The following is an 11017-nucleotide window of genomic DNA, read 5'->3' as shown; positions in this document are numbered from 1 at the left end:
GGGTTCACTCAGGCAGCTTTGCTGGAGAATTGTGGGCCTGGGATTGCCGCCCCTGGGAAAAGATGTGCTCTGCCTTCACAGGATGGAGAACAGGCCAGGACCAACTGCCTGCAACTGACGCAGATGAAGAGTCACAGGATGACGGCGATCAGCTGGGCAGGAGCCAGGACTGTTCGCTTTGTGAATGGTGGTGAGTCAGAGGAATGCATTCCTCCAGGTTGGGATCCTGAACCATTTATTCAGGAGGTCCATGGGAAGGATTTGTGTCCAGATTTGGGGATAGCAAGGATCCAAACCTCAGCAAGGTGGAGAAGGATTACGAGGAGCAGGTGAGAGTCCCTGGGCCTGGGCCTCACTCCCATAACCCACCAAGAGTCCAGATAGCCTCCTTGGGATATGGCGGCATGGTTTGGCAGTAGCCCACAAATAAGGAAGTAAGGGGTTGCAAGCCTTGGAGGTCACGACTGGCTGCCCAGGTTGCTCCTTCCTCTGATGCTCCTCCTCAAGGGATGTTGAGTGATCAGGCAAAATCATTGGCATTGGTGGCTCATAGGCTGGCCAGCCTGCCTGAAAACAGTGGGGCCCTCTCAAGCAAGGGGGGGAAATGTTGTCACAGGTTTGGGGCAGGACTGCTATCCTGCAAAGAGATATGGAACAATCAGGGAGGTATGGAAGCTAAAGTCCCTGGATCTTATGCAGGAGCTGATCAGGAGTCATCTTTATAAAGGGGTTTGTAAAGGCATTGGGACTCACCACCTGGCGCCTTCTGCTGGTGACTCTGGGAATTAGCATTGTCCATGGAGCGCCCCCTCCTGGTGGTGTCCCGTCCATTGTTCTGCCCTCAGTTGGCATCTCAGGACCTGCGTTGCTCCCTGCTCGGCAGCATCCTCTTCTAGGCTACTGCCCTCCAGCAGTGCCTCTTAGTCCATCTACACCCCCTTCTGGGGGTGGGTGATCAGCAGTCCTACACCCTAGCCACCATGTCCAACCACACCCTCTGAGTCCAATCCCTCTTGTCAGGGATCTGGCATAGTCTATAATGGCCACTCCCTACGGCCAATGGCTGGGTGTACTGCAAGGGGGGGAAGAAGAGGAGGACCCAGACCCGCCCTCTACTCTGGGTCCCAGCCCAGGGACCCTTTGGCGGCAGCCTCACTGTCCTCCTTCTCTCCCCTCATCTGTCTGCTTCCCTGGGCTGCTTCCCCTACAGCCCCTTGCACCCGCTAGGCCCTTCCCTTCAGGGGCAGCAGTCTGGCAGGCTATGGGCTAGAGCTCCCTTTTGCTCCCTGAGCCGGGCAAGCACTGCGCTGTCTGCAGTGCTAGTCTCCCACCTTTGGAGACTGACCTTTCCCACTCGAAGGCCTGAGACAGACTGCCTGCTCCCTTCCTGGGCAGCCTTCTTATAGGGCTGAGCCTGGCCGTGATTGGCTCACAATAAGCCCTTCCCTAATTGGCTCCCTGTCTGCACAGGCGCACTGGCCTGCCGCAGCCCACACTCTCAGGGAGTGGGGCAGTCCACCCCACTACAGGGTTAAGGAAAAGATTTGGAAGGTGGAATTCATAGATTTATTTACCTTACTGTTTAGGGAAAAGCAGATGGAAGAAAGGGAGCAAAAAGGACAGAAAAGACAAGGTCAAACCCTTCAGACCTAAGGTGCCTCAAACTCTTGAGATCTGGTCTGTGGCCTTTCACATTTATGCAAGTATAATTTGTGAGAGGAGCCCCAAGAGATGTATCTGCTTCCTCAAGTCTGAGTACTTAATAGTGAGGGCCTATGCTATATATGGTGGGGTAGCCTGGTTGAGATATGACAGAGGGGTCAGAATTACCCTGAGATAAAATAGACTAGGAACTTTGGCTGGAGTTTATGACTCCTTACTGCTCCGCCTAGCCATTCACAGATGGCAGGTTGCCAGTGCCAAAACCTTGGCTTCAAAATGTGGCTATACAAGTGACTACCTTTAGGCCCTACACTTACAAAGTAGAAATAGTTTTATGCATTTTAAAAAGCTGAAGTGTAAACATCCCCCTGCAGCGTTGTGAACCCAAACAAAATGCCACCTACCTGCCTCAACAGTGTTTGCTCCCAATGAAGGTACAAACACCACTTAGGAGGTGCAGGGGTCAGCATAGTGTTATCTCCTGTTTATGGAGGCAAAGGGCAGTTCCAAAAGGGGTAGGAAAGGGGATCCATAAGGACCCAGTGCTTCAAGAGATGCAACTGGAAGAGGAAGTAACTGTGGGAATGACTCCTTCTACAATTAAGTGCAGGTGTTACAGAATTTGTTATTGGACTACCCCAACAAAACAGATGCATCTTATTTATGGAATGGGTTTCATGGCTGGTTTTCAAATCCTATATAAAGAAGTGAGGTGCTATTACTTTAGAAATTCTCCAGCCTCCATTTTTGTATGTCTGATCTCTATTCTGAACAAACAGGAACTACTCTACCCTAAGATGGAAGCTGCTCAATATTAAGATAGGGTGAAAAGTTCAGTCAGTTGGTGGAAGGCCCAGAATTTCCAAGAAGTCACCTTGGCAAAAAGCCAACTATGTAGGGATCAGCAGAATCACAACTCTGAAGTAAATAGCAATGGTGAGCATGGACAAGAACATGCCCAGGCAAAGATCTGACAGTCATAGACCAGTATATAAGCCAGACACTCAGTAGCTTTGTCAATCGATCGGGAGAAGACAGACAAATTGGAAGCTGACCTAGTCATCATGCATCACTGCTGGCTCAGTCAAACACCTCATAAACGGGTATGATGTCAGTGAGTTGCCCAAGGTGTGGTTCTGGTCCCTGGTTTTCCTGTACTCAATCTTCAGCCACTTAATCTGCTCTGTGACAGGGTGTGCACCCCACACCAGCTCTGAGAGAGTTGAATTAGGCCAGATGGGCCCAATCAGCAAATTAAGCTACAAAGTGGGGGAGGAGGGGGAGATTTAGGCTGTGTAGAGGCCACTAATTAGAAGGAAGTTCACCTGTGAGGGAACAGGCAGGGCTTCTATAAAGCTGGGAGGCAGCAGGGAGGAAGCCTGTAGTCTGTCTCCCTGAGTTAAGGCAGGTGGTGGTGATGATAATAATAATAATTAATAATTATTAATGATAGCAGCTCCTGAGAAAGGGTTCTCCTACAAGGCCCAAGAGAGAGGGATCTGAGTAGGAAGACTGATGAAAAAGAAGCTTAAAGAAGCACAGAAGGAATTAGTCCAGGGGTCAGAGCTGTAGGATTGGTGATGACCCAGACCTTAACTGCTTCTATAGTGCCCTGGACTGGAACTCAGAGTAGAGGGTGGGACTGGGTTCCCCTACCATCCACTGCAGAGTGGTATTGTGTGGGGCAGTGAATGAGAAGACTCCTGTGTCACTGCAGGAGTGACCTAGTCAGGACAGTGGGCTTGAGGACTGCCTAGTGCTGTTGGTAGAGAGAGACGTTGAGGAACTACCACGGAAGGGGAAATTACAGTAGGACCTGGGCGGAGGGCTGAGTTACAAGGCAGCCATACTGCAACTCTGTGAGTGGAAGGAGATCTGCCACAGTGGAAGAGAAGAAAAGTGGCACTGAACCAGGCAGAGCTAGTCCCCAGAATTGCCAGAAGGAGGTGCCACCCAGTGGTGAGTGGAATGCCCAGTGACATGCTTCCTGCACTGGTCTGGTAAATTTGCAACTCTGCCAGGTTCTTTGGTATTTGCTGGTATGGATAGTCATTCCTGATATGTTTACTAAACTCCACATTCGCACCAGAGATTTACCAAAATCTGGCTGTGTTCCCTTGACCATGAAGCAGCGTGCTTTGCAAAAGACTTCTTCTGTTTAGTCTCCATTGCAAACACAGAAGGTTCTCTGATAGTGTATTTGCGGTGGGGTGTTCAGAAAACAATGGAAGAGTTAAACATTGACTCACTGAGCTGCTGCACTTCACCAAGGGGCATTGCTTCTGTTTTCCTTTGAGTTGACTGGAGATTCTTGGGATAGGAAGGAGAAAGGAAGTTGGTCCATGAGATTATGGGATACTTTTGGCGGACTCCCAAGACCCAAGTTAGGGGTGGGTCTGTATCTACAGTGAAAAGCAACAGGGTTTGAACTCTCCAGCCCTGCAGGGGCCTAGGACCTTAGGTCTGAGCCCAAGTCGGAGAGACTTGTATATAGATAGAAATGGGGTTTAGGCTCAAGCCTGAGTCTGAGCCTGGGCTTACATTGCAGTTTAGACATACCCTTAAAGCAGTGATGAACATTACCCAAAAGAGTCATAGTAGTGTGAATTAATTGTTTCATTTACTATATTGTGCGTGTGTGTGTGTGTGTGTGTATACACACACACACAATTCTCACATCAAAATGACTGATCAAATATTATTTTATCAACTACACTTGGTCAATAACCTAGTAAAAGCATCTTGATTGTGTGATTTAATTATTAACCAGTGTTTTAATATGCTGTGCTGCCAAGAGCTGCAGGAGACACATTAAAGAGCTGCTTGTGAGCCTCAGTCTGAGTATCACTGCCTTAAAAGCTTCAAGCATAAAGTAAGGGCAAAGATCACCACAGAAGTGGCAGCAGGGAGAGTGGCAGGCCCCTTCCAATACCAGAATTGTCCATGGGTGTGGCACCAAGAAGGCGAAGGGAAATACAGTCTTATCCATCCCCTGTCCTACCCCCAAGGCTCATCAGTAAATGATTTTATCAACCCCCAGCTACGCCTCCTAAAATGAATGTTCCCAGAGGTAAAAAACTTGGGATGTTGGTGATGGGCTTTGGGTTCATGGGATAGGGTCAGATCTTGTGGCCCTTGTGGACTGAGGTCAGACCTTGTGGGCTGAGGTTCCCTACCCTTCTGCACCCTCTGTCCCCCTTGCGGGGGAAGGATGATAGGACTCAGAGTGAGCTGTGTCCTGGGGGGCAGGCTGAAGTGAGTCTACCCTGAGTTATGGATTATATGGGAGAAGCCCTCCAATTTGTGCCAGGTCTTGCCAGGTTGAGCCCCGGCACCTCAGGGCTAGGCAATTCATAGCTCTGGCATCTCTGAGCTTGCTGCATCAGTTATGAATGTAAAAAAATTGCTTGAACCCCAACATCTCTTTAATTTAAGCATTGCCTGCAGCCCCAGCACTGGAACCAATTACATGCCTGGTATGGGAGAGTGATGGGTGAATAGGGCCTTTCTTCTTCCCCATGTTTATTTAATGGAAGTTGTGGCCTGCTGCTTAAACTCTATCCAGGTATCTGTTCTCATTTCACTGCTGTGACCACATCAACTACTCTGATGTTAGTGCTGGAGAATCAGGAAGTGAAATTAGAAACCGTGTGACCAATCTGTTTTAATTGGCTCAACTGAGTGAAATTCAAGAATCAGACAAACAGCATAAATAGTGAAAAGTAAATGTAGGAAATGCTGTTCAAAATTGCTCATCGTTGGCCTATCTCGGCTCTGGTTGAATTTAATGGTAAACTCCCATTGATTCCAGTGGGAGCAGAGCTAATGCCGAGCCCTTTTGAAAATCTCACCCTTAATTATTAGTTTTAACAAATAGGGTTGTTGGTAATATGCCAGCGTTTCCCAAACTTGTTCCACCGCTTGTGTAGGGAAAGCCCCTGGTGGGCGGGGCCGATTTGTTTACCTGCTGCGTCCGCAGGTTCGGCCAATCGCGGCGGATGCAGCAGGTAAACAGACCAGCCCGGCCTGCCAGGGGCTTTCCCTATACAAGTGGCGTCCCAAGTTTGGGAAACACTGGCATAGGGAATAGAAGTAAATCAAAATGTAATTACAGAAGGTGGAATTTGGCCAGGACACTAGGGTTAAAACACCAGTATAGTTGCAATGCCATATGTCTGGAAGCTGCCACTCTAGAAGAAAAACCAGTTTATTCTTCCTAATTCTCTACGAATCCAAATGTAAATTTCAGGCTCCACAGCTTGTGCTTCTCTGCATTGCATGTTTTGAACTGGCTGTCCTCATGTATGAAATGCCTTCTTGCAGCTGATGAGCATCTGTTTAGTACTAGACAAACACTAACAGCTTTATTTCCTGTTTGTTTGGTCTCAGATCCCAGCTTGAATTGAGTATTGCAGCTCCTCACTAAAGGAAATGTAAATAACGATGAAATTTCATGTATTTTTAATTACCCAGAGCTTGCTATTTTAATCTAGTGAATTCCCTTGTTTGATAAAAGGAATGTTACTATGGAAACCAGATCCAAGAGAGAAGGTATTACCAGCCTGTATATGAACAAATAGGAAATCAATGCAAGAAAAGGGCTTTCAGTCACTGAGCACAGAACATGATGTTAGAATGAAAAGTTCAGTCCTGAATTCATATCTTTTTAAAATGCAGACTAGGTGTCATGCACTGGGGACACTTCTTTGATACTTATATGGAGCCCATTACTGTAATGGGCTCCCTGTATTGGTTGATCACAGGATGACTATGAGCTGCCAATGTGATATGGCCGTGAAAAAAGCTAATGCGGTCTTGGGATGCATTAGGCGAGGTATTTCCAGTAGAGATAAGGAGGTGTTAGTACCATTATACAAGACACTGGTGAGACCTCATCTGGAATACTGTGTGCAGTTTTGGTCTCCCGTGTTTAAGAAGGATGAATTCAAACTGGAACAGGTACAGGAACAGGTACAGAGAAGGACTACTAGGATGATCCAAGGAATGGAAAACTTGTCTTATGAAAGGAGATCAAAGAGCTTGGCTTGTTTAGCCTAACCAAAAGAAGGCTGAGGGGAGATATGATTGCTCTCTATAGATATATCAGAGGGATAAATACCAGGGAGGGAGAGGAATTATTTCAGCCCAGTACCAATGTGGACACAAGAACAAATGGATATAAACTGGCCATCAGGAAGTTTAGACTTGAAATTAGATGACGGTTTCTAACCAACAGAGGAGTGAAGTTCTGGAACAGCCTTCCAAGGGGAGCAGTGGGGGCAAAAGACATATCTGGCTTCAAGATTAAGCTTGATAAGTTTATGGAGGTGATGATATAATGGGATAGCCTAATTTTGGCAATTAATTGATTTTTGATTATTAGCAGTAAATATGCCCAATGGCTTGTGATGGGATATTAGATGGGGTGGGATCTGAATTACTACAGAGAATTCTTTCCTGGGTGTCTGGCTGGTGAGTCTTGCCCACATGCTCAGGATTTAGCTGATCACCATATTTGGGGCCAGTAAATCATGGTACGTTGAATGCTGTGCAGCTGGCATTAGTTGTCTCTGATTATCTGAAAGACAAAAAACAGAGGTCTACCCCTTCTGGGCAGTCAATCATTGCTTAAAATATACAAATACCCTTGTTGATTTCAGGCAAAACAAAGGAATTACCCCATATTTTCTTGTATGTGTTTCATAGGCAGCCCAGGTTTCAGTGGCTTCAACCTTATCAGTTAGATAATTTGCATTAATACAGTTGCTTCCTGGCTTGCTTCTGGATCCAAAGCTATTCACAGCTTAAAGATTCTTACTTTAAAAGGGACATAATTATCTTTACCAGAATTTTGATGGCTTTTTTTACTTCTAACTCCTGCTTTCAAACACTGAAAGAAAAGCACTTCTTGTAGTGCCCCATAGAGCCTAATAGGATTTCAATTACATAGCACTGTATACATTTCTTTAGCTAATTTATTTACAAACATTTCAAAAGACACCAAGAACTTTCCTCTTAGCATTTTTACAAAGTTTAACTGCTGTTTCCTCCAGCAACTACAGAGTTAACTTCTCACTTCCTTAAATCACTTGCTTGTCTCCCAACAGTCACTTTTATCAATTCAAATCCCCATTTCAAGTATTGTCCTGGGTATTTGAAATCCCCATGCTTATACTTACTTACTTCTTCCTTCCACTACACCCTCAAAAGTTTCCAACCTGTTTTCCAATCTCTCTGTCTGTTGCCTGCCCGCCTGGGCCCGATCCTGTTTTTCTCGCTGAACCGTCCCTTCCATGGGCACTAGCTTGTTCCAATACCAGTTTAGCTAGGAGGGTGGGCTTCTCAACTAGCCCCCACCCTTCCTGGTCTCTTCTCTTAAACATTCTTACTCACAAGGCTATTTGAATCCTCCCTCATGAGGCTTGCCACCTGGGCAAAAATACATGGCCATTGGGTAAAGGCCATTTACTTAACATATAATCCAAACCACTTTAGGGGGTTTATCCAGAGACCCACCCATTTGTCTGCTGACACTTAAACAGAAAAGAAAATTACACAGAGAGCAGAGAGAATTACAGTCTAAGCCAGATTTTCCTACTTCTATTACATTGTCCGTTACAGGGGACGGGACAGAAGGATCTCAATACAACCTCAGAGCTTCATCGCACACATGGCTTCCACCCTGAGGAATTACGAACGAGAAGTTCAGTTCTGCCCAAACACCTAATGCCCAAATGAACAGAGCAGAAAAAAAACAGTAACCGGTTAAACAGAACAGAACAAAACCAGATAGTGTTTCCTTATTCTATTAGGGCTTACCTTTAATCATGCAATCCTTAACATATAAACACAAACAAAGCAAACATAGAATAACAAGGGTAAAACAGATAGATGGTGTAAATTCTGCAGGGCTCCCCCATTCTTAATTGCTCACCAAACTGTGACAAATTTCTGTTACCAATTTATCCCTCATGTCAGGTGATCAGGCTGACACTGCAGGACGTTGGGGGAAGAAAACACACCATATAACCAAATTTTAAAGCTTCATTAAAAATAATAAAACAACAATGGAGAGTGTTGGGAACGCTCCCACAACACTCGGGAAAAATATGAATGCCCCAAGCCCTAAGCCACTTTAATACTCACGCATGTCCAGACTGGCCACGTCTGTGTATAACGTTCAGAGAAGGGGAATAGGTGGACGGGAGATTATCCTGTATACAGCCTGTTCAGAATTTCCAATGTGCTTCCACTCTTGGGACGGCTGTTCTTTTACACCCTGGAATCTCCTGCGGTGTCTTTTTCAGAGATTTCAATCCAGGTCAGCTGCCTGTGGCTTCTCCAGTGTCACCAAGCCACACCGGTTCCAGGGTCGCAAAGGCACACTGTTCTGTAACTTGTATTGCCTTTGGTTTGCCTCTGTCTCTATTTTCCACAGCCAGCTGAGGCCGAAAGCAGTTTTTCTTTGTACTTAGCATAGTCTGCGTTGATTCTTGACCTTGAACGTAGAGCAACTTTCTCTTTATCTCTAAGCCAAGCTGAATTTCAAATTAACCCGTTCCTAGACAAATTGCTCACACTGTGTCAGAGGCTTTTCTTTGGTGATTAAAAGCTCCTCTGAGATGTATGATCTTATCTAGATTGAAGGTACCTTATAATGGGCATTGTTTAGATGGATCTTCACGTGTGTAAAGATTCCAATTCTCTAAATACCTGCAGGTTTTAGGACCATACTGTACGTACATGTAATATGCTGGGGTACCCTTAGGGGGTAAGGTGGAATGTTTAGACTGTCCCTCCCCCATTTTCCACTTACACACACAGGGAGGGTGCCCTGTCTGTGCTAGCGGCCCATAAACTAAGGATCTTTCCCTACAGGGCACTCACACAGGAGAGACTAACGAGAATGACCACGACTCTCCTACACCTCCCTTCAGCAAAGAGCGTCGGCTAGTCTCTGGGAGACAGCGCCGCTTACTCTGATTGCATCCAGTGAGATGATCAGACTGTCAGTAGCCCACATGGAAGGGAAAGGGGAGGGAAGATGGGTTCACACACTCCTAGACCCAGGTAGCTTCCTCGCCGGACTATGCCAGGCCGAGTCAGCCCACCATGGGTCGGATCTCCTAAAGATCCACTAGTTACCGGGCTTGCGTTAGAGTAGTCCTGGTCACGAGCTTTCGCTTCACAGGGTACTCTGGGCATCTTCCGGTAACAGTCACTCACACTGGTGTACACACACACACACACACCAAGGCCTCTTTTTTTCTTTTCCTTTTTTCTCTCTCTCTCTCTTTATTTTTTTTTTTAACCACGATGCATCTTTACCTGGTCCGGACCCAATACCATGAGGCGGTATGACAACCCCTCTTGAGGCAGTAAAAACCCCTCAGCACCGGTGCATTCTAATCCATTTACCTATGCATTACCTTATGCATTTACCTATGCATTTACCTTGTTGGCCAACTCAGCAGTTCCCAATACTGCTATAAACTAACCTTGTTGGGGCCTTTCCCCAATACCACTCTGCATCTGATCTTGCTGCACAGTCAATAAGTTCAGATGGTGTGAGCCCAACAGAGACAGACGTCCTCACGGACAGTCCTCCTCCGATACCCCAATAGAGATTTCAAAAGGTCTCATACCTCTCATGTAGCGCCATGGGGTTCGAAGGGGAATGATCCGTAGTAGCCGTCTGTGGGTCCGTGGGCGTTGCCATCCCGGACGAGCCCCCAAATTGTCGGAGAAAAACTCAGTTCTCACTTTTTCGTTTGGGTGCAGCAAAATCAAATACTTTATTATTATTTCTCCAGTAATTACAATGGAGGGAGAGAGTGCCCTAGGACACAGGGTCGCCCCAGTCCCGGACAGGTCTCTCAACTGGTAAACAATTACAGCAAGCATTTATACCTTTGTTACAAACAATAACTAGCAATAATACAGACGATAATGAGCAACAACTGCATTTTGTTTATAAAAAAGCCATCCTGCTATCTTATTTTTCTCACTCCTAGAAGACACCAGTCTGCATATTTGGTTTATCAGTTACAAGGTTGTAATAACTTTTTACACAGTTCTTTCCCTCTGCCTCACACTATCCTTGCTTCTAGAAGTCTCACGTCATTAGGGTTACAGCTGGGCTAACTCTTGCTGACTGACATGCATTAAGATCCCCTTCAAATCCTTATTAATTCTTTCCCTACTTCCACACTGTTTTCCATTATATGGAATCTTTCTCGTCCTCCTTTTTTATTATATGAATTAGAAGTGAAGGATAAATTTCACTTTATCTTAATCTGTTAGTTAATCTGTGTCACTATTTGAGATGAGCCTGAGTTGTGAAGTCTGGATTAAG

The 11017-nt window shown here is 45.9% G+C and overlaps 1 long non-coding RNA gene across 1 annotated transcript in view; it reads left to right on the top strand.

The window, feature by feature from the left end:
- The first annotated feature begins 2578 nt into the window (after positions 1 to 2578).
- The window catches only part of LOC120372706, a 39618-nt gene continuing 31179 nt past the window's right edge, over positions 2579 to 11017 (top strand). Inside the window, exon 1 of the long non-coding RNA XR_005585130.1 lies at positions 2579 to 3621. This is a non-coding gene — a long non-coding RNA (uncharacterized LOC120372706). The remainder of the gene's footprint in view (positions 3622 to 11017) is intronic.

This window comes from Mauremys reevesii, linkage group 9, assembly GCF_016161935.1.
Source record: "Mauremys reevesii isolate NIE-2019 linkage group 9, ASM1616193v1, whole genome shotgun sequence".
Lineage (NCBI taxonomy): Eukaryota > Metazoa > Chordata > Testudines > Geoemydidae > Mauremys > Mauremys reevesii.
Note: the sequence above shows the minus strand (reverse complement) of the source record. Positions and strands in the feature narration are given on the sequence as shown.